This window comes from Dermacentor albipictus, chromosome 2 (assembly GCF_038994185.2).
Source record: "Dermacentor albipictus isolate Rhodes 1998 colony chromosome 2, USDA_Dalb.pri_finalv2, whole genome shotgun sequence".
NCBI classification, from domain to species: Eukaryota; Metazoa; Arthropoda; class Arachnida; order Ixodida; family Ixodidae; genus Dermacentor; species Dermacentor albipictus.
In genome coordinates, this window is record NC_091822.1 from 88,416,972 (window position 1) to 88,437,178 (window position 20,207).

General features: G+C 46.6%; 1 protein-coding gene across 1 annotated transcript in view; it reads right to left on the bottom strand.

Annotated features, from left to right (window-relative positions):
- Window positions 1-644: 644 nt before the first annotated feature.
- The window catches only part of LOC135900975 (uncharacterized), a 120,949-nt gene continuing 101,386 nt past the window's right edge, over window positions 645-20,207 (bottom strand). The window contains exon 3 of the mRNA XM_065430601.1: window positions 645-1,033. The gene's annotated coding sequence lies outside the window, so the exon portion shown is untranslated. The remainder of the gene's footprint in view (window positions 1,034-20,207) is intronic.

The following is a 20,207-nucleotide window of genomic DNA, read 5'->3' on the forward strand; positions in this document are numbered from 1 at the left end:
CTTTCATTTTGATTTCTGTCTAGCTAACATAAAAGAATATCAAGGATATCACCAATGATACCGACAGTTACATTACATACGCTACACGTTTCCATGTAATCAATGTACGCAGTAGCTCGGTAATTCGTTGATGGCAGTTACCTGTATCGCTGCCTGCGCGATAGCGGCGAATTTCGAATATTGAAGGCCACGGTGAACAATTTAGCAGCAGATCAGGCAAACTACGTAAGGAATCCGTATTTCTTGATTACGCACGATTTACTTAAAGATGACTGACCAGCAGCCACGAAGTAAGCCGTATCGTTTGCTTAAGCAAGGTCATTCGCGGAGGCACGTCGCGGAGATTTCAAATGATTTCTCCTCTAGTATTAATGTACAGCATATAGATGTGTTGCCTAGTAGTTTAGCATACATATTCTGCTACGTCGCTATCTCAATCGTAACGAAACTGTAAGCCTAAACTTTGGCTTCCCACATACAAAATCGTGCTTGCGCGCCACCGAAACAAATGAACACAAACGCAACCCGCACTGGTAGGACAAAAAATGTTTTAATATTTTTTTTTGCGCTTTCCACTCTCAGGAGCTGCGCAGCTGCCACTGGTGCAATGTGTGGGAGTTGGAAGAAATGAAGCCGATACTCTGTACTTTTCCATAGTCCTTTAATGCCCGGAAGTACAAAGTGTACCGGTGTCAACATGGTTATTTCCTAAATCGGCGAAAAAGAGAGTCCTTATAAATAAGCAGAGGCTACGTGACAGCCAGGCATTCTCTATCACCATCACAGTTACTGCTACAAAGTAATAGAACGCTGAAAAAAAATGGGGGGAAAAATATCTATAGTTTCTGGAAGCACGTGTAATATGGAAGCTGAATTATTTACACCGTAGGACAAAAAGTATTAGCAGATCAATGAACGCTTTGGACTCAATGACGCTTTGGCTTCGAGCTTCGATGAGGCCGACTACGAAGGGCCTGGTCCTTGCGTGCGCCAAGGGGTCCGACTACAAGTGGCGCGTGGTCCGTTGAAGGTCCTGCGTCAAGCATAGAAAAAACAAAAGGAACTACTGTAGCATATATTCCTCTTGCGGCCAGAATGCTACGCACCAGCGTCTGATGCTAACTGCTTTCGTAAGCACGTGAAAAATGTAAGGTTATTTCAATTGTTACGAATTATAAGGATCTCTATCTACACGTCGCTGCACAGACAGAACCTTACTGCAATGCATGTGTCGTGTTACGACGATGAGACTCCCCGTTACCCTTGTTGAACCTACTCTTGGGAGTCAGTTTAGCATTTCAACTGTCACATTCGATAATGGTCGTCGTCCTGATATTGATAACAGGAGTTACCATTTTGCCTAATTGAGTAAGCAACATCAGGGATGGGAAGCCCACTATTCTTCCTTGTTTAAATGATCATTTTGCATCCTGTATAGCGCCCATAAGGTATTATCTGCAGCGTCACAACAACCACGGGCTCATTTTACAAAGGCTTATGGCTCGTAAGGACTGTCGGTGATTGGTCAGCCGCCTTTGATAATCTCCTGTTTGCTGTTGCGATTAAACAGCGCTTTTCAAGTGACAAAACTTTAAAGGAAGGGCTGGCATATTTAGCTAATTTCCTCTAATGCTCATTACGTGATAAAAATTTAAATGGAAAGAAACATAAAAATGCAGTGAACCGAAAAAAAAAACGATCCTGTGGTAGGCGGCAGACACCGCAGTAAAAAACCACACCAAGCAGGTGGGGAGTGGGCTTGGCTATAAGTGAGGATCGACTGCGACCATCAGGAGTTCTTCCAGGTGCACATAAATCTAAGTCCATGAGCGTTTGCGCATTCCGCTCCCATCGCGATGCGCCCGCCGTGGCTGAGAATCAACCCCATGACCTCGTGCGAGCAAGACACAATACTGTAACAAAGCACCAAGGCGTGGAAAGCTCTGCACAGGAGTGCAAGAAGGCACAGATACGTACGCACAAACACAGGTACGCACAAACAATCAAATAAATATAAACAACAATAGTGCTCCCTAAATATTTGAAGGTGGTTATAAAAATACAAGGATGTGCGCAGACGTTCAAAGTTTTGCGGAAAGTTATTCAGCAATAGTGCAAATAACGAAGTAGTATATACCGTGTGATCTTTGTCAAGATTTTCAGAATTTTTTAAAAATCGCCTGTTGCAGATAAGGCAATTTTAGTCCATCAGCTGCATTGCTCAGAATGGCGGACATGCAGGAGATATCAATGCATAGAATCAAATAATTTTTAAACATTGACACGTTAGCTTCTAAATAATTACTTTACGGCAGATATTGTAATTTGCGAATTCTAGCCGGCGCGTTCGCATGGCGTACCCACTTGGAATGAATTTCCAGAATGACCCGAGTTGTGAGATATGCGCTATCAAGCTCGCGGTAAGAATGCACCGTTGTTACACTTGCTGTTTAACAAAAAACACTCTTTTATACATAGAACCATAAAAGTATGTATTTCATACCACACTTGCGGAAATAGTATCTCGACACTGACGTCATCGTTGTGACTCATTTTATGTGGATACAACTTAGAAACTCACCGGCTATATTTCGTGACTTGCATTATGTGTCTTAATGTAATTCAGAAGTTAATTTGTATTCTTTAGTAAGTTGAATACGTGCTTCTCTTTCATGTGCTAGTAATGTCCGCCTGTTCCTAATAATCCAGCTCAGCGAAAAGATTTATACTACGTGCCACGGGCGATTTTAAATGTGTAAGCATTTTCATGCCTGCACCGCGATAAATTAGTGCATCACAGAAAATAATGAGTGGCTCATTCCCCCTTAAAGAATGGCTCATACCCTGTAACGAATAAAAAAAATGCGACGGTTCATACCCACGTAAAACAGAGGCAACAAGCGCTCAGCAAAGTGAAGCAAACAGTGCATACATTCATTGAAATTGCCCATACAACATGCGGAAAAGCATACGTTTTAGCAAGGAACAAGGTCAAACTAAGCATCAGAACAATCAATAAAGCACTCCACACCCCCCTGCGAATGCAGTGCTGGTATTCCACCAGCGTCGCTAAATTAAGCCTAATTCACCTTAACACCAAAGGTCGTAGGTCTGACTAGCACCAAATGTTGAGGGTTCCTGTGCCTTAATTAACTCTGTCTAAATGAACTGTACCTACTTAAGTGCACTTTGATTAACAACAACGAGGGTAGATCCTAGTGCTGTAACGCACTCTAATTTAAAGCTACCTTATCATGTTCGCTATTGAACACGATAAGCCAACGATCAATGAGGGTTGACAAGGGTTTAAAGTGGTCGGATGAAGTTCTATAACGTTGATAATGACAACGGGCTGTGTGGGGATGAGCAAGTGGCACAGTGCTTAGGCATACTTAGGCAACCACCAGGGGAGCTTCTGCACGATTTTTTTTCCGGATAATTTAAAAATTATGACCCCGCATATCGCTTACCTAAGCTTCCATGGCGCCTTCATTAAAGCAAATCAGATGCTTTTGCTGTTCACTCGAGATTTTCTTGACCTGCCAGAACCTGAAATCCAGTGTTTATATCGACATTTACATTCGGTGTGCTAGTCGTCAGACTGTCACTGAAGCCAGCAATCACTGCCCATGTGAAGAACTGGTGGTGCGATTGACCACGTGTTCACAAGAGATTTCCGGACGTTGAACGTTTTTCATTACGCCTCGTTTTTCTCGGCGCGCACGCTACTTTGTCGCCGCTGTGCCAATTCAGGAACACCACCAAGGACAGACTCGATAAGATGCAAGGCACTAGCTTGCTTGGCGCACTGCTTCTGTTCGATACACGGCGCCCGTCCAGGCACATGAAACGCTGATATATGAACGCGCATCGGCGATTACGAACGCTGACGTTTTTGATGCGACAGCATCCAATCGTCTAAATGGCCCATTGAGAGAGAGAGCCGGCGTCTGTCGTCTGTAGCAGCGAAAGGGCAGGTAAGTTCCTATTGTCTGCGACGTCAGGTCACTACCGCTCCTCGACGGAGCCGATTGGGTGAAAGGGTGCACCTGCTGCAACAATATCGCGCCAGGTGCTGCGTGAGGGGAGAGGGCATCGCCGCAACGCCACATCATCCTTGCCCTCACTCTCAGAAGCCCGTGTTATAAGCGCGTTCCTTGTCCGCGCAAGCTCTCGCCTGCGTTCTAAGTGCACCTCCGTAAGGACAGTTCAACAATTTTGAGGACACTTAAGCTTCGTCTTTAAGAGTGGAACGCCGATAGCATTCAAAGATCCCTGACTGCTCTTCACGCTTCCCGGCAACTGCAGCTTATGTAACCGTAAGGTCTACCGGGAAATGCTGGCGCGGAACGCTATGCGTGAACGCGAGCTTTTTGGGAGAAACGCGGCCTCTTGCGTGGGCCATCTGGAGGTGTTGTTGCAAACCGAGCGCCTCACTGTGTGGCCTCCAAGATTTGCGCATGCCGGTGCGCGCAAATCACGGTCGCCGTAGCCGGTGTGTGAGTGGTAGAAACGTTGGAAAGTGGGTTTGTTTGAGTTCCGGCGTAACCTAATTATGTTTTCTCGTATATTCAAATTACAGTCACACGCTGTCATGCCTGTAGGTTGCGTGTAAGTCGCACTTTACAATTTTGCTGAGGTATATTACTACGAGAAATTCAATGAGTTCAGTAACTTCCTTGCGCGAATAGGAAGGTCGGCCTGGTCGGGTTTACATGGTTCGGAATGATTTTTGAACAACGTTCGAAGCGGAGCACCGATGCAGGATTTTCAGCGTCACGGGAATCGTAACGCTGTCGCGTTAAAACACGCCATTCGTCTCAACGTACCCGCTGCCCGTGAGGAGTTCTCAACTCGAAAAACGTTCCTAGCTGAACGGTGTTTCATCGGACATTAATGCTTTCGCACTCACAATTCATAACATGTGCTTAGTTGTCCTTATGTTTTTTTTTTTTTTTGCTGTGCATAATGTGCGGAAACTGCTTCTTGAGTGGGCACAGCAATGCACAGTCGAAGAGACCAAGAGACACGTATGTTGCATCTAATAAATTCGACGTGCTTTTGTATCCTGCTGCAACGGATGCTGAACCGATATCGAAACGTTGGCTTCAATTGTACATGTGCCTCACCGAGTTAAATATGTACGAATACTGTATTTGCGTAATTATAGCACAATATTATCGCAATAAATGCGCGAACGACAAACAAAGCTTCACTGAACAGTAATTGCCACATACACTAAGCATCCGTCGAATATTTGTTTGTAGTGTATTCATTCATTTGCAACAGCGGACACGAAACGCAAGTTATTGAAATTTTCTAAGATGTTAAAACCGATAAAACTCTGCTCTCTTAACCCCGCTGTTGGCCATAGCGGCCAGCATAACTTTTTCGGAATCAATGGTTGACAACTTAGCAAAGTGAAATGTGCGCTCAGTTTTGGAAGCACGTGACCGGGCTACTTGGTGACTCATCATGCGAAGTCACAGCGCGGGAAAAAGAAAAAACAATTGAGAAACGTAAACAAAGACGAGCGCTTTCTTAAAAAATTAAATTATAGGGTTTTACGTGCCAAAACCACTTTCTGATTATGAGGCACGCCGTAGTGGAGGACTCCGGAAATTTCGACCACCTGGGGTTCTTTAACGTGCGCCTAAATCTAAGCGCTGTCTCGCTTACGTTTATCCACTGCTTTTGTCTCCTCTCTGCACTTTGCATCCGTTCAGTGCTGGCCTTGTCGCTTCACCTAACATGGGCAAACATTGATTGTACTTTCACTGTAGTTTTAACCTATGATTGGGCACTATTCTAGTATTCATCATTACGGGCGTCATCAGCCTTACACATATTCGGCAACAATCCATTATTTGCGAACAAATTACGCGTCCTGCCTGGGGCGGCTTGCACGATTAAGTAATAACCAAAATAATAGTGAATTTAGGAACACGCGATTAAATGTTGCAAAGACAACACATAGTCCGCACAAGAACGTGTTGTTAAATGCTTTATTATTTTCTTCACTAAATGTTCATGCAAGCCGCCCCTTTACACACACTCACGGCAAGCGAGATGCTGAAGAAACAGGATGTGTCATCGTTTCCTGGTCGTTATGCAAGCCATTGCCGGGAAACACTCGGCGCGCTCTGTAATCATCCGGCAGAAAGCTCTCCCCAGCACTCATAGATTGTGTTGGCACTTCCTTATCCAAGATAGCATGCGGAAAGGATGCTGCTCGTCGTTAGGTATATGTGCCCGCATATATGCGCACGTGTGAACCTAGGTTCATATTTACGTGTGTGTGTGTGTGTGTGTGTGTGTGTGTGTGTGTGTGTGTGTGTGTGTGTGTGTGCGTGTGCGTGTGCGTGTGTGTGTGTGTGTGTGTGTGTGTGTGTGTGTGTGTGTGTGTGTGTGTGTGTGTGTGTGTGTGTGTGTGTGTGTGTGTGTGTGTGTGTGTGTGTGTGTGTGTGTGTGTGTGTGTGTGTGTGTGTGTGTGTGTGTGTGTGTGTGTGTGTGTGTGTGTGTGTGTGTGTGTGTGTGTGTGTGTGTGTGTGTGTGTGTGTGTGTGTGTGTGTGTGTGTGTGTGTGTGTGTGTGTGTGTGTGTGTGTGTGTGTGTGTGTGTGTGTGTGTGTGTGTGTGTCTAACTATACCTAATACGCTAATACATTTAATATAAAACGCGAAATTATTTTTACCTGTCGGTAACTACGGGGAAATGTGAATGCTTTCTCTCGCGTTTATCGCTCAGGCGCAGACTCGGCAGCCGAAACAACATGCGCTCGTTAAGGCGGAACATTCGCTATCAAGTCGGCTTCGTGTTCGCTCCATGTACGCGACTAAAAGCTCCACGTGTTCGGTCAGTGCACCCTGGCATGCTGCAGTGTCGACTGAGAGCGCCGAGAAGTCAGGGACCGCTACGGATGCCGGAATAAAAAAAAAACGCAAGTAGATGCACAGGCCGCCATCCAGCTTCGAAAACGTGCGAAGCCCGAATAAATAGTAGGGACAAAAAAAAAAAAGAAGAAGAAGAAGCAAAGAGAAAAGAACAAAAAAATATGAGAGAACAAGGAGTAATTCGTGCGCTTTCGACGAGAGGGAGAAGATTATCTGCTCGTGTGGACTCGCCGAGGCCGTCGTGGCATGCGACTGAGAGGAACTCGTGCGGCCAAACTCCACGGTCAATGGCAGAAGCCGAGGAAAAGGTGAGAGCGCCGCCGGGTGTCTAAAAATAGCAACCGCGTTTCTCGCCATCTTGTCCGCTCAAAAGGCGGTTTGCACACGCCGGGTAGGCAAAGCTACGCGCGCGCTTTCTCTGCTCGTCGCACAGTGCTGGTTAGTGCAAATTATCATCATCATCATCACATTATCATCATCATTAATAGCGGGAGCAGCAGCAGCAGCAGCAGCCCATTTTATTTCCAGTGCAGGACGAAGGGCCCTCCCTGCGACCTGCAATTATCCATGCTTTGCAGCGGCCGATATCTTACAACTGCAATTTTTTTTCTAGCGTTATAACACCACCGTATTCCGTAACCTACGTTATCCTTGTCTTGGCACCCATATTGGAGCCCTGATTACTGCTTATCGACTCTACGCCTGCCATGACCGCCGAACTCCACTTCTTCTCTTAATCTAAGCTTAAATGCTGAAATGCTACGGAACTAAGCGCGATCTGTTCAATTGCCTTTAATGTCATCCAATGCAACGCACATTTGCACGCAGTGTTTACATTTCTGCGCCAGATCACTTACAAGGTTTTGTCCAAATATAGGCGGCAGTTCTTGCGCGTGCTCAGTGTGGGACGTCGACGCAGCGCTGTCGTGAGGACTAAGGCGATGTTTGATGTTTGTCAAGCGCAGAATCGAAAGGAAAGGTGTATGTATACAGATAAATATGACGGCAAAGACGTTGCGAACGCTGGCTACTATTCGATCGCTTCATTCGTGCGTCTGTGGTACAAAAGAAACTGGCCACACGCGGGCACGCTCTAGGTCGCGGTACACTACGTGATGAACGCGCCCGATGTCCATAAAAAGTTCATTTGTGGAAAAAGCCTGAAGACGATACACTATAGATTTACCAATGACATTGCGTAGAAATAAATCTGTACGTTTACATTAGTTTCCTTCATAGCCTTATAATTCAGGGTACTGCATTTTTAATGCAGTACCCTGCATTTTTATTATTATGAACTTACGAAAAGATATTCTCCTTACTGTTGATTTTCTTTTTTGCACTAGTATTTCGCAACAAGATGGAATTTCCCTGGCTCATTTTATTCGGCTGTGAGCTCCGAATTGTCGCTTGCCTGCGCTGCTCAAAAGGAAAAAAAATCAGTTTCCTCCTTTATCATAGGAGAATCGAATACATTAGATTGGGTCGAAATGCATAAACGATTGTGTACTTAACACTTAACTGCGGGTTAAATAGCGCCACATTGTGGAAATTCTCAGTAAGCTTAAAATGTGGTGACTATCACTCGTAACCAACTGCTCACTTTTGAAAGGTTGAAGCCTAGAATATTCTCTTTCTTTATTTGGAGGCGCCAATAGTACGGTCAATGCACGAAGGTGTCCTCACGACAAAAATATGTCGGACTAATCTTGACAAGGGAAAATTAGGATTGTTTTATTGAATGATACGCGGGGCAAGAAAAAAAAGAAAGGCAGTCGGGTTGCGAAATTCTTGGGAAAACAAAGCAACAGTGAGTGCTAGGTGTGGTAGAACGATAACAGGTGCGGGGCATGAAATATTGGCAAGCGAGATAATGAAACAAGATAAGCAGCTTAGAGAGCGCCCGGTTTTTCCCGTGAACGCTGTCGCCACACGAAGCGCGAATCTATCAGGCTGTGTAAACATAGCGGTATCGCGAAAGGAGAAATGGGCGCTTACTAACGATGCTCTGCGGACGGCAGGTAAGCAAGGGGCACATGCTAGTTGCACGTGCCCAGGAGCTTTGCACGCGCAAACAGGAGAATTGTACGTGCATTACACCCTCTCGCACGCCAGAACGAACGCACAAGTTGATGCATTGATGTCTCACAAGCAGTGGTTGCCTGATGTTGATGTGGCTTTACCTTTAAGAATAGGGGGACGCTAGCGTTGCTCCCTAGCCGTGATAACAATCATTAAAATAATGAAATAGCAGTGCCAAAAAACAAACGAAACAAACAAAACAGAAAGAAATAGCAAACGTGTAAATTGTCTCACTCGATAGCGCAGTCTGCAGTTCATGTACGTCCACTCGTTAGCATCAACCACTCATGCAGCCTTCAGCCTACCGTCGGTTTCCTCACGGGCAGTTGCTCCCACGTCAATGGGATATCCCAGCGCCAGGGGTAAGGCGGTGCCCTCTGTGTGGCTATGCGTGAGGCTTCCGAAGCCCGGGACTAGGTGATCCACGTTCTCTATCTCTTCTCCCACCGCCCAGCACTTCGCAGCCACCACTTCCGGTTCTCAGTCCTAGCGCCGTCAATACGCAAGAGTGCGAAATGCCCCTTCGCGAGCCTCAGAGAGAAGGCAACTCCCATTGATGTTGTCATGTGGGGTTTCATGTGCAATTGTTGTGTTGTGGGTCCTGTAAAATTGTAGCGTTCGTTTAAAGAGCATGGCGTACTACCGTAACGCGGTCTCCTCTTCCCCTAACACGAGCCCTCGCTCCTTTCGCCCATTTGCGCTCCCTGTCTTCCTGGACAGGACGAACGAAGAAGCCAAACTTTTGCTAAAGAGTGCAGAGGGATCCACTCCACTGTCTTTTTGCACCCTTAAGATACAGATATCTAAACAGCCGTTGGGCCCACTTCTCGTCGTCCGTCAGTCTTAGACGACCATCCGATGAAATCTTGCTGGTTGCTTCTGTAGCCTCTAAAGAAGACCAGCCGATGTCGCCCTGAATCGCCTCGACAGCAACGCGCCCATGGTAACCCATAGCTGTCTTCCAAACTTCGCGCTGATTGCGTTCCGTGCATCCTAGTTTCTTGGCCGACAGACATACAACATGATAAGCAAAGGTGAGACCAGGCACATGTACCGCCTTCGAGGGTTCTGGAAACATCACAGGGCGACGGCAAACCCTCATGCATCGTCTGCGCAGCAAACTGAATGCTCTCTGAGCACCCCGTTTCACCTGGTCCTCGTGTTCCTAAACAACATTTTCTGATGCACTAAACGCTACACCAAGGTAACCGTATACCGTTGACCATGACAGGCTAGCGCCATGGGGACGAGTCAGGGGTGTGTCATCTTGAGAGCAGGAGAACTGCAGCACCGCAGATTTCTTGGCATTGAACTCAAGGCGCAGCCGACAGAGGTGGACCGCAGCCAAAGTCAGCGACCGCTGCACGTGCTCTACACTCTCGGCGAGAAGCACGATGTCGTACGCAAACAGCAGGCCCGGCAATGTGGAAGAGTTGCGCAAGTTGCGCTGTCTGTCGGTAGACGTGTACCGCATCCGAGTTTTTGAAAACTGAGCCGTAATCGCGCCTTATTTTCTATAAACGAACGAAATTCCTCGCGGCATTTTTTGAGATCATCGCTTTCTATGAGTACTCTTGTGGCACGAAATGGACGCCCTCTTTATGACTAAGGTGATGACGCAGTCTGTTTCTCACGTGAGACGCACGTAGACAGATTTACGTACATATAGGGCGCGCAACGCAGGCGCACACACTTATTGTGCGCACGTGAGACGCGAGAATGTTCGCTACATTGTGGCCACGTCCACTTCTATCTCGCAAGATCATTATGTATGGAAAGCTCCTACGCACGTGAAACTAACTCTCTCTAGCCTATTGCTCGAGCATTGGAACAGAGTCCAGGATTAGGCATTCCTATTGACGCCCCCGATGCCTGGCCAGCTCGCATGAATGTATGTCTAAGCAGTCTACTTATGCTGTTGTATGTAGGCTAGCAATGCGACAATTGATGCAGTTTCACGTATTATACTTTTCGCTACACGTGATCTCTACTATAGGAAGGCCGTACGTGAAGGGATGTGCTTAAAGTGTCTGCCAGCAAAACAAATTTCAGAAACGATGATAAAGGGAACCTCCTCGTGTATTTCAGGTTAACCAGTTACATACGCTCTCTACGGCGTTTGTTTATTTTACACCCTCTGGCGTTGCTTTGACACACGAAAACCCATTCGTTGATGTTCCTGTTCTGCTACTTCCCGGAACCGGACGCGTTCCCCTGCACGTCCGCACGAAGACGTGGATGTGTTAAACATACGCAGTGTGCAGCCTCACGGGGCACCTCTTTGAAGCACAGCGATCCTCTGGATTTTTATTCCCACGGAGGAGGATTTCTGCACGATTATTCTGGCTGCTGACGTCCGCAAATAACGCTGCAAAAGATATTATACAATGGCACTTGGCGTAGCTCTCTATTAGGCAAGATAAGTGCTCATATCGCCTTCCATTGTGAAAGTAGGCAGGTAGCTGCTCCTGGCATTTGCCCTTTACGGCGAGGATGGGCACGGACCGAGCCACGTATCGACCGGCGAGACCCGTAGAGGGACCGGCAGGCGTGCGCACTTCCCGAGCAGAGCGCAGCGTCTCATGCGAGAGATCACGTACGGGGCCGTCTTGCTCGACCGGGCAAGACCGTGGGCCGGTTTGGTCGGACGCTATGCGCCAGCGATGGCGTGACTTTGTTTCTGCACCTCGCTTGGAGAAATGTTTCGATCCGTGGGTGACATCAGTGCGGGGCGGCTAAGGTATTCGAACTAGCTAGTAAAATACCCGAAGAAAACAGCGATCACGCCAGAGGAAGTACACGGGAGATTGTTTGTCAATTTAAAAGGTAGAAGAAACGGAGTGGGAAATGAAAATGAATGTTTAGGAAAAATACAGCTTACAGCGGGTGGGAGCGGCAAGTCGTCTTTTCGTATAATTTTAGTTTTTCTTTCTTCTATATTTGAATTACATATGGTTTTCCCACTTCGTCGGCTGATGAAATGACAGCTCTGCGTCCTCTCTGGCTAAAGTGCGACATAGGATAGCGCGACCAACGCGGCTGCGGTGCGGTGCGTTAGAACACCACTTGCCCGTTATAAAAGGCACGGCCACCAGGTTATTTCCGTTAACCCTGGCGTCTGCGGTAACCACGCGTGGCGTGAAGAATAATACGCTATTAGACGTATTAAAGATTGCTTATTACGAGAGCAGCCCGGGGTTTTTCAACACACGTAGGCTTCTTGAAGCGTGTTCCTCCAAAGCTGATCTTCTTTGTTTCGTTCGAAAGGCGTCGGAATGCGATTTTAATAATCTGGAATCGAACACGCAGTATTTTTTTTTTAGTACAGGAACTTCATAACCTTAATAATAATAATAATATTTGGGGTTTTACGTGCCAAAACCACTTTCTGATTATGAGGCACGCCGTAGTGGAGGACTCCGGAAATTTTGACCACCTGGGGTTCTTTAACGTGCACCTAAATCTAAGCACACGGGTGTTTTCGCATTTCGCCTCCATCGAAATGCGGCCGCCGTGGCCGGGATTCGATCCCGCGACCTCGTGCTCAGCAGCCCAACACCATAGCCACTGAGCAACCACGGCGGGTCTTCATAACCTTAGAGCTACTGAATTAAATTCTGGGGAATTACGTGCCAAAAACCACGATTTGACTATGAGGCAGGCCGTAGCCATTATATGAATTCACTTTGGCCATAATCGCTCTCAGGTTACCCGCCGCAGTGGCACCAGTGGCGGTGGTGCTGCGCTGTTAAGCACGCGGTGGCTGCATTTCGATGGAGGCGAAATGCAAACGCGCCCGTGCCCCGTGTGTTGGGGGCACGGTAAAGATTCCCTGTTGGTCATGATTAATTTTGACCAACAGGGAATCTTTACCGTGCCCCCAACACACGGGGCACGGGCGCGTTTGCATTTCGCCTCCATCGAAATGCAGCCACCGCGTGCTTAACAGCGCAGCACCACCGCCACTGGTGCCACTGCGGCGGGTAACCTGAGAGCGATTATGGCCAAAGTGAATTCATATAATGGCTTACGGTAAAGATGCTCACGGCTGCATATCACTCATCGCACTTTGTGCTACCTGTAATGTTTGCTTCAGCGCGCTGAAATTATTTATCAAGTGTAAGCATCGCAGAGGTAAGCGGTGACACTGACACTGCCTTTAATAAGTTTTAAGGTGAAGAGGAACATTTTTCCAGCCACGAGGTATATTCCAACTGTGTTCGGTTCGAGGCCTGTCCAGTTCTTTGCTGGCCTTTGGGTAGGAGGCTCATCGCACAGAAAACAGGTTACATAACGAGGAAGCAAATCTATTATCAGAAAATAAGGCAGCCAGTCCGGCCAAAAAGACGATCTTCATCATGCACAGTATAAGGTCAGAACCGTCTTTAAAAGACCCACCTCCGCTCGCCATCCTAGAAAAGCCTACAGCGGAGTCGAAGTAAACGGAACAAGGTATGGCGAACCGGTTGCGATGCGTTGCCTCATATACCTAGCGGAAACCGCCGACTAAGCACGACCTCGTGAGCCCGCACGCATGCACGCGCGCACACACATGCACGCACGCGCGCACACTGTAGCCTGCCCACACCTAGAGCCTACTGATATCCCGTAGCATGTTTTCTCCCTCAGCTGAAGAAACGGACGGTGCTACATAGATATCGGTTACATAATATGCGCCTATCTCTACAGCTGCAAAGCAAGCTTTACATTGGCTTATCAACTGCGGAGCAACTCAAGTATCTTTATCTAGGACAAGAGGTAATTCCCAGCGATAAGCTAAGCGGAAAGAAGTTTGCGCTCTCATAGACTACAACGACACACGCACACTGCGACCTATACTAGAATAAAAAAAAAATATTAAGGACGAGACTCTAAGACGAGACGATAACCAATTCGCAAGTGACAAATAAACGACGTTCCTAGCGGCGGCGGTCAACTAGGACGCGCTCGACAGGCGACACCGGGAAGTGTGGTTCGTTGGGCGAGAAGACAATTGACCGCTTGACACGACGCACTTGACGTTGCCTTGCTCACCGCACGAGCTCTCTTTGATAGATGGCGCTGCGCTCAGCACACGACCGGGCACGTGGCCATCGATCGCGAAGCCCGTGCTTTGCTCGCTATGCGACTACTGCGTCAAAGCGCAGTTGCTTCACATGCAGACATATGGACACCCTAGAAATAGAAAACCACTGCAGCTGAAGCCCTCCCCGGGAAAAAGAAATCCCTAAAGGTCTGTAAGAAAAAACACTAAAGCATCGTTTGAATACTGCAGATGTTTTTTGGGTACATAAACACATCAGGCTTTGTTCTGTTGGACGCTGTGAACAGGCAGTCTGCTCGGTAGTGAAAGCAAGAACTATATGCACGACAAACAATGAAATGGACGCAAGGTATTTCACGAATTGTTTCCAGAGCGGAAGCCGAAATTTTTTTCGTCATTATGGACAAGTGCTCTGAAAGGCTGGCGTTGCTGCTGGTAGGTTCGAATAAACGAGCGCATTCAAGATTTGGGTCCAAAAATTCGGACGGTGACTGTTTTTGCAATATTTTTTAAAGAGTTCTGCGCTGAACTGGCTGCGAATGTAGAACCGCAAAGTTATTCGTATTACAACGGAAAATGTAAACATGCTCTGAAAATTGGCCGCTCGACGACTAACTTCTCAATGGTGGCATGTGTCCCAATTGCAAAGCAGTTATGAGGAAGCCGGCAAAAAGATTAATTTTTATGAACAAAATATCGTGGCTGGAATGATGGTATACAACCAGCTTTCTTTGCTGTATTCTGTAAAACCATTTAACGTTAACGATGATGCAGTGACAGGTCGAGTGACCATAATGACGATTATGATAATCATCGCAGGGACCGTCATTGTGTCATGATCATGACACAATGACGGGCCGAGTGATCATGAACTTGCAAAGCGCAGGACTACCAGCTAGCTATCCAAAGACAGCTGACGGTCACAGCTTCTGTACTGTCTTTCATCAATCAGGCAAGCGCAATTTGTCAACTTCTCAGCGCTAACTATGGTTTAACAAGCCGATAACCCAATCAGACGTGTTTGGATGATCGGCTGTGGTTCATCTGTGAAGCACAGCCCCAGCAATGTGCTTCATCTCCAAGGCTATGCGTGGTTACGAGAAATCACGAGACACATTTATTTCATAAAACGCGTTTTTGGTCACCTTAGATGCTTATTCGTAAGGCCAACATTTGTACGATTACGTGGTGTGTTCCTTACAACCTGAAGGACATGCTTGCTTACACATCTTGTAAACGAAGCATAGCAGATTCATGGCAGTACCCACGACACTGCAACAGTTGCCGCAAACCTCGACGATGCGTCTGTATCATACGCGGCTGTGAGCCTTACCATACGTGCCGCCACTGTACAAACACGATAACGGCTCAGAAGAAGAGTAAGACGGCAAAGGGTGACAAAGAAAGTGGGGGAAGAAACGAAGAGCTACCGATAAGGCAGCGCGGTAGTTCTACGAGCAAGACTCTTCACCGAGTAGACACTCGTTTGATATCTGCAAGGTGTTGCCTTATAAACATAGCTCTTGCAAATGTTAGCTCTGTCGTTAGCTGATAGGTTCATCTTCAGAACAAAGAAGTCTAACTTGTCAGGGTTCCGGTTGCCTTACTGCTGACAGTGACGCCTGTAGTGGGCCCGCTACGAGATAACTTGAAACGACCGTTGTGAATGATTGTGGAGCAGTCTCGGATATACCGGATGACAGGTTGAAAAGTGAAGCCACGTGCTCACTCCTTCCTTAGAAATTGTCGAAACGAAGCGCGATGGGCACATCGACAGCAGCAGTCATTTATATAGGGCAGATGATATTACAAAAGCCCGATGAACAAAGCCGTGCGTTATAGAGCAGTGCGCAGAAATGTTATATATATATATATATACGGGCAATGTGACCATGTGTAGAGATCAGTGTCACTGTGCAAATGCTGACATAGCTGGAACAACTAAAGGACGTTTACCAGAGCTTCTTTGGAATTCTTATTCATTTTGGCTTGACGCGTACACTCCTCGGTTAAGCAGCTCGCCATGTTACTCTCTTCACGCGCTGTTCGAAAAGAGATCGCGAAACTTTCACGACAGCAATCGTTCTTGCGCTCGTTTTTGCGCACGTTCCACTCTGCGTGCTTGCAAGGCTGCACGAATGACAGCGAAGGGACCTTCGACAGCGCGCGAGGTCGAGACAGCTGTCGTTATTTATTTATATGGCTCTACAGTAGGCCGTGTCCTTCTCGTCAAATCAGCCATAGCAGATTTCTGTGTATCCAGTCGCGCACAGCTGCAGACAGGGCTTGCTTTTAAATGCATTCGTATGCCTTTTCGCGCACACAATCTTCAGGTGCATGATTTACAGAGGGCTGGGTTCAAGCTACGTATCTGTACGTACGTGGTAACGCTTCTACCTAAGTGGAGGTCGGGTAACACTGGTTTGTATTACTAGAACCTGAAACAGTGAGCACTTCTTTCCCAATGTCACTACTGAACTGGTCGACATAATTGCGACGCTCACAATCCCAATCTTGTTCATTCATCCCACTAACTATAGTGTCGTTGCAAATAGTCAGTTAGTTCATTCAGAAATAACACATCACGTAATATCATGCTGAAAATCAAAAGCACTAAAACCATTTTATTTTGCGTCAAACCGCAACGTCAAGATCACTGCTAAATAACAGAATGGCTCACGCCAAGAATATTTCGGCGTCTCAAAAAGAGAGAAAGAGAAGGATGCAAGGACATACGCAGGGAAGTCAGTAAATATGAGCCACACATTGCAGCGGGGCATGAGGCAGTGGTATAATTTTGGTCATCTAAGGCTCTTTAACGCGTACGTGAATCTGAGACCAGGGGCATCTTTACATTCCTCCCAAATTAGCTGGGTGTTCAACCACCGAATTCGCCCCAATCGTAAATTGGAACGCAAAAACTAGTCAGCCTCTAGAACGAACATTACAAAAGGCCTGGCGATCATCAATCGACAACATTAACGATTGAAATTTTCGAGCTAGAATTGTCCAGGAGGGCAGCTCACAGAAAAAAAATGTTTAAAAAAAAAGCTGCGCAAGGATTTTCCCTCTGCGCAACCTCACAATTATTCATCCAGATAGGAATTTTACTGACGGTCAAAAATAGCTGCACATTCGTGTGTAGGTTTAGTTCATATTGAAAAACGCAGGAACTCTTGGCAAAATTTAGGAACCACAGTGATATGCATCGCCCAGAAATAAAACTTGTAGGCGAACGAAAAAACGCCAACAAGATTAACATTCCCCTGTAGTAGTATGTAGTTCAAAATAAATTTTAAAAATAAGTAAGGAGTGGGACTGTCGTGAAGAAGAAGAAGTTGGTGGAACGGAGGAAGTGCGAACTTGATGAACATTCTTTGGTCGCCCAGCTTCAATTCAGCAGTGCGAACGCTTGGAACACAAGAACGATGCATACACGTGTCAGCGCTGAAGCAACTCTGAAGACATATTTTGTCTAAGAGTCAGCTGAAATGAATGAAGTGCTGCCCAAGAGGGAGACGCCAGAAGCTAGGCTTCGGGCAACGTTATGCATGGAAGGGAAAGTCGCACGTCAGCTGATGTTTCCACAACTTACGATGCGGTACTACTTCAGCCGCAGAGAAGTGCATTTGTGGCATAGAAACCACATTCCATAAACATGGACTTTCTACTCGGCTTAGTCGGAAAAAAAAAAAAACTGTGATGCGGCAGAGCAAAGAATGTGGATTTTTCTGCTCTTTTCGATAAGAGCCCACTGCACACGCGTTCTCTGAATTTTTCAGGGAACACGCTTAATGTCTGTCCTCGGCAATTGCAGCTTCATACAACTCGTTCAAAATAACGAGAAGGCTCGTAACTATGTTTTCACTATCAGGAAATAACGTACAATAGATGCCTTTCAGCACTGTACGAGGCTGCCACTCAGAATCTTTTTTCTCCACAATAAATATTCCAGTTTTAAATGTCAATACTAAGCAAAAACGTTCTAATTGTAGTTATTAACGAGTTTTAGATGTAGCGGCCCCAAGTGGCCTTCCTTATAGGGAAAGCCCCACGTCGAGTTTGCGTTGTTCCGTACTTCCTTTGCGTGCTGTTTTCTACAACCGAACAGTTGTGACCGCTAATTTTCGATCCCCTATTTTCTGAAGCATCTGATTATGGTCCTTGTGGAGACGACATCTTTGAACGCGCACGCGGCTACGAGATATGAGTTGTATAAAAAGTGACAAGTTGATGAAGCTGGAGCTGAAAACACATTCCGTCTTTTTTTTTACTTGTTTTACTTTTTTTTACTTTTTTTGCAGTGGTTCATATTTTCTCGCACCACACTAAGACGTTCCGAGCGCAGAGATGTTCCTTCTTTGGGGTCCGCATTCCTCGGGAAAAAAAAAACGGTCTCTAGCCGCGTGAGCTGACATAGAAGCCATCGACCTCCTTTTACAAAGCGTTTCTTTCCTGCAGGCCCCGTTTCCACAAAGGACGCGTCCTTTGTTTTAGCTTGAGCAAGTACGCGCAGCTCTCGTGTCGCTCAGCGGCATCGTATGCACCACTGCGTGAGGCTGAACCATTGCTCAACCAGTGGCCAGTGGCAATGACGTTCCGCTGGTGTGAGAGATGTCGTGGATTCAATCTGAGGCTGCGGATCATTGGCTAAGAAACATCTGTATGAATACGGGCCCGTAATTATTACCCAAAGACTTCAGTCGTCTTTGCCTTGACTGAACTGGACGTAACGAGGGAACCGGGAAAATTCGCGGGAACCTCGGGAGCAATAACAATGAGAACAGCGATGTGCAATTAACAGATCATCGACCGCTGAACATTTATGCCGAACACAAAGACATTTCGCAAGACTATACGCTCGTTGGGAAATCCACGTGGTACATATCCCTGCTTATAATTAACCCTTCACGAGCGATCGTTCTTGGTTGTAGAGTCTATAGACTCGTCGTGGTGGTTTAGCGGTATGGAGGTGTGCGGGTAAGCCCGAGGTCGCAGGTTCAAATCCCCACCCCGGAGGCCGCATTTCAATGGGGGCGAAATGCCAAAAACGCCCGCGTGCCGTGCATTGGGTACACGTTAAAGATCACCAGGTTGTGACGACACACGTACGAATGGATCACACGAATATAGATGAAAATTAAAATACGCATATACAAATATTCACAGAGGACTTATGAAGTTACTGTTCGCGAGAAAATCCCTTAATATCCACTAAAACTTATGAGAAATCTTGGAGAGTCATTTTCTTTTTGTTTGGGTCCGCGTTCTAAGCGATGTCTCTGATTGGCTGGCTGTCATCGCTTATATTGTGTCCAACATCACTACTGGCCGACACATGCTCTTACGAAGAGGAAGGAGTTTTTGGGAATACCGGGCCATAGTGCAGTTGCTGCACGACACTTGACTGCACTCAGCATTGTGATTAGATAAGGCTGCTGTGCTGACAAGCATTCACTTCATCCCTATTCTTCTCATCATCCTTCATCCCCTCTTCATTCCCTTACCCCAACACAGTGTGCAAGGTCTGCATTTCGACATCTCTGCATTTCAACAAAAGAATTTCCTCCTTGACGTCATGTGATTACCGGCCCAGAGGCTGAATTCGTAAACTTTTTCTTTCGTAGGCACCCTCTGCCATTGACCAGCCTTTTTCTCTAGCAATAAGTGCAACACCAGGATTGGCTGGAATATTTTCGTGAGAGCTTTTACGCTAGAGACCTTTGTAAAAACAGATGCTAGTCAATAGTGTTGTCGCAGATGTTGACAAAGGCCGCCAGCGAACAGTAAACAGCACTGACAAGGAAAATCCTGTGTTAATTCGGCTCCAGAGCCCGTATTCACAAAAGAGCTGTTAGTCTAGAATGGTTAGTGGAGGCGGCCAGGCAATGGTGACAAAGAATTACGACAGAAACGTTTTCTGAAATTGGCTCGGGCCGGAGTGCATGGGTCACATTTTCGCTTACGAAGAATCATAGCGTGAAAGCTTTTTGTCAATACAGGCACCGATGATATATGAATGTAGGCTCTTATTTGTTGCTGGAGGGCAAGCTTGCTCTAAATGATTGAAGATGCCATCGAACCAGTTTCGGTCCAGTTCCCGGAGCCGGGGCAAATTTTTCATAAACCGCGAAGCTTTTAGAAGGACTCTGCTGTGGACTACTTCGTTCATGCAGAACACGTGATAAG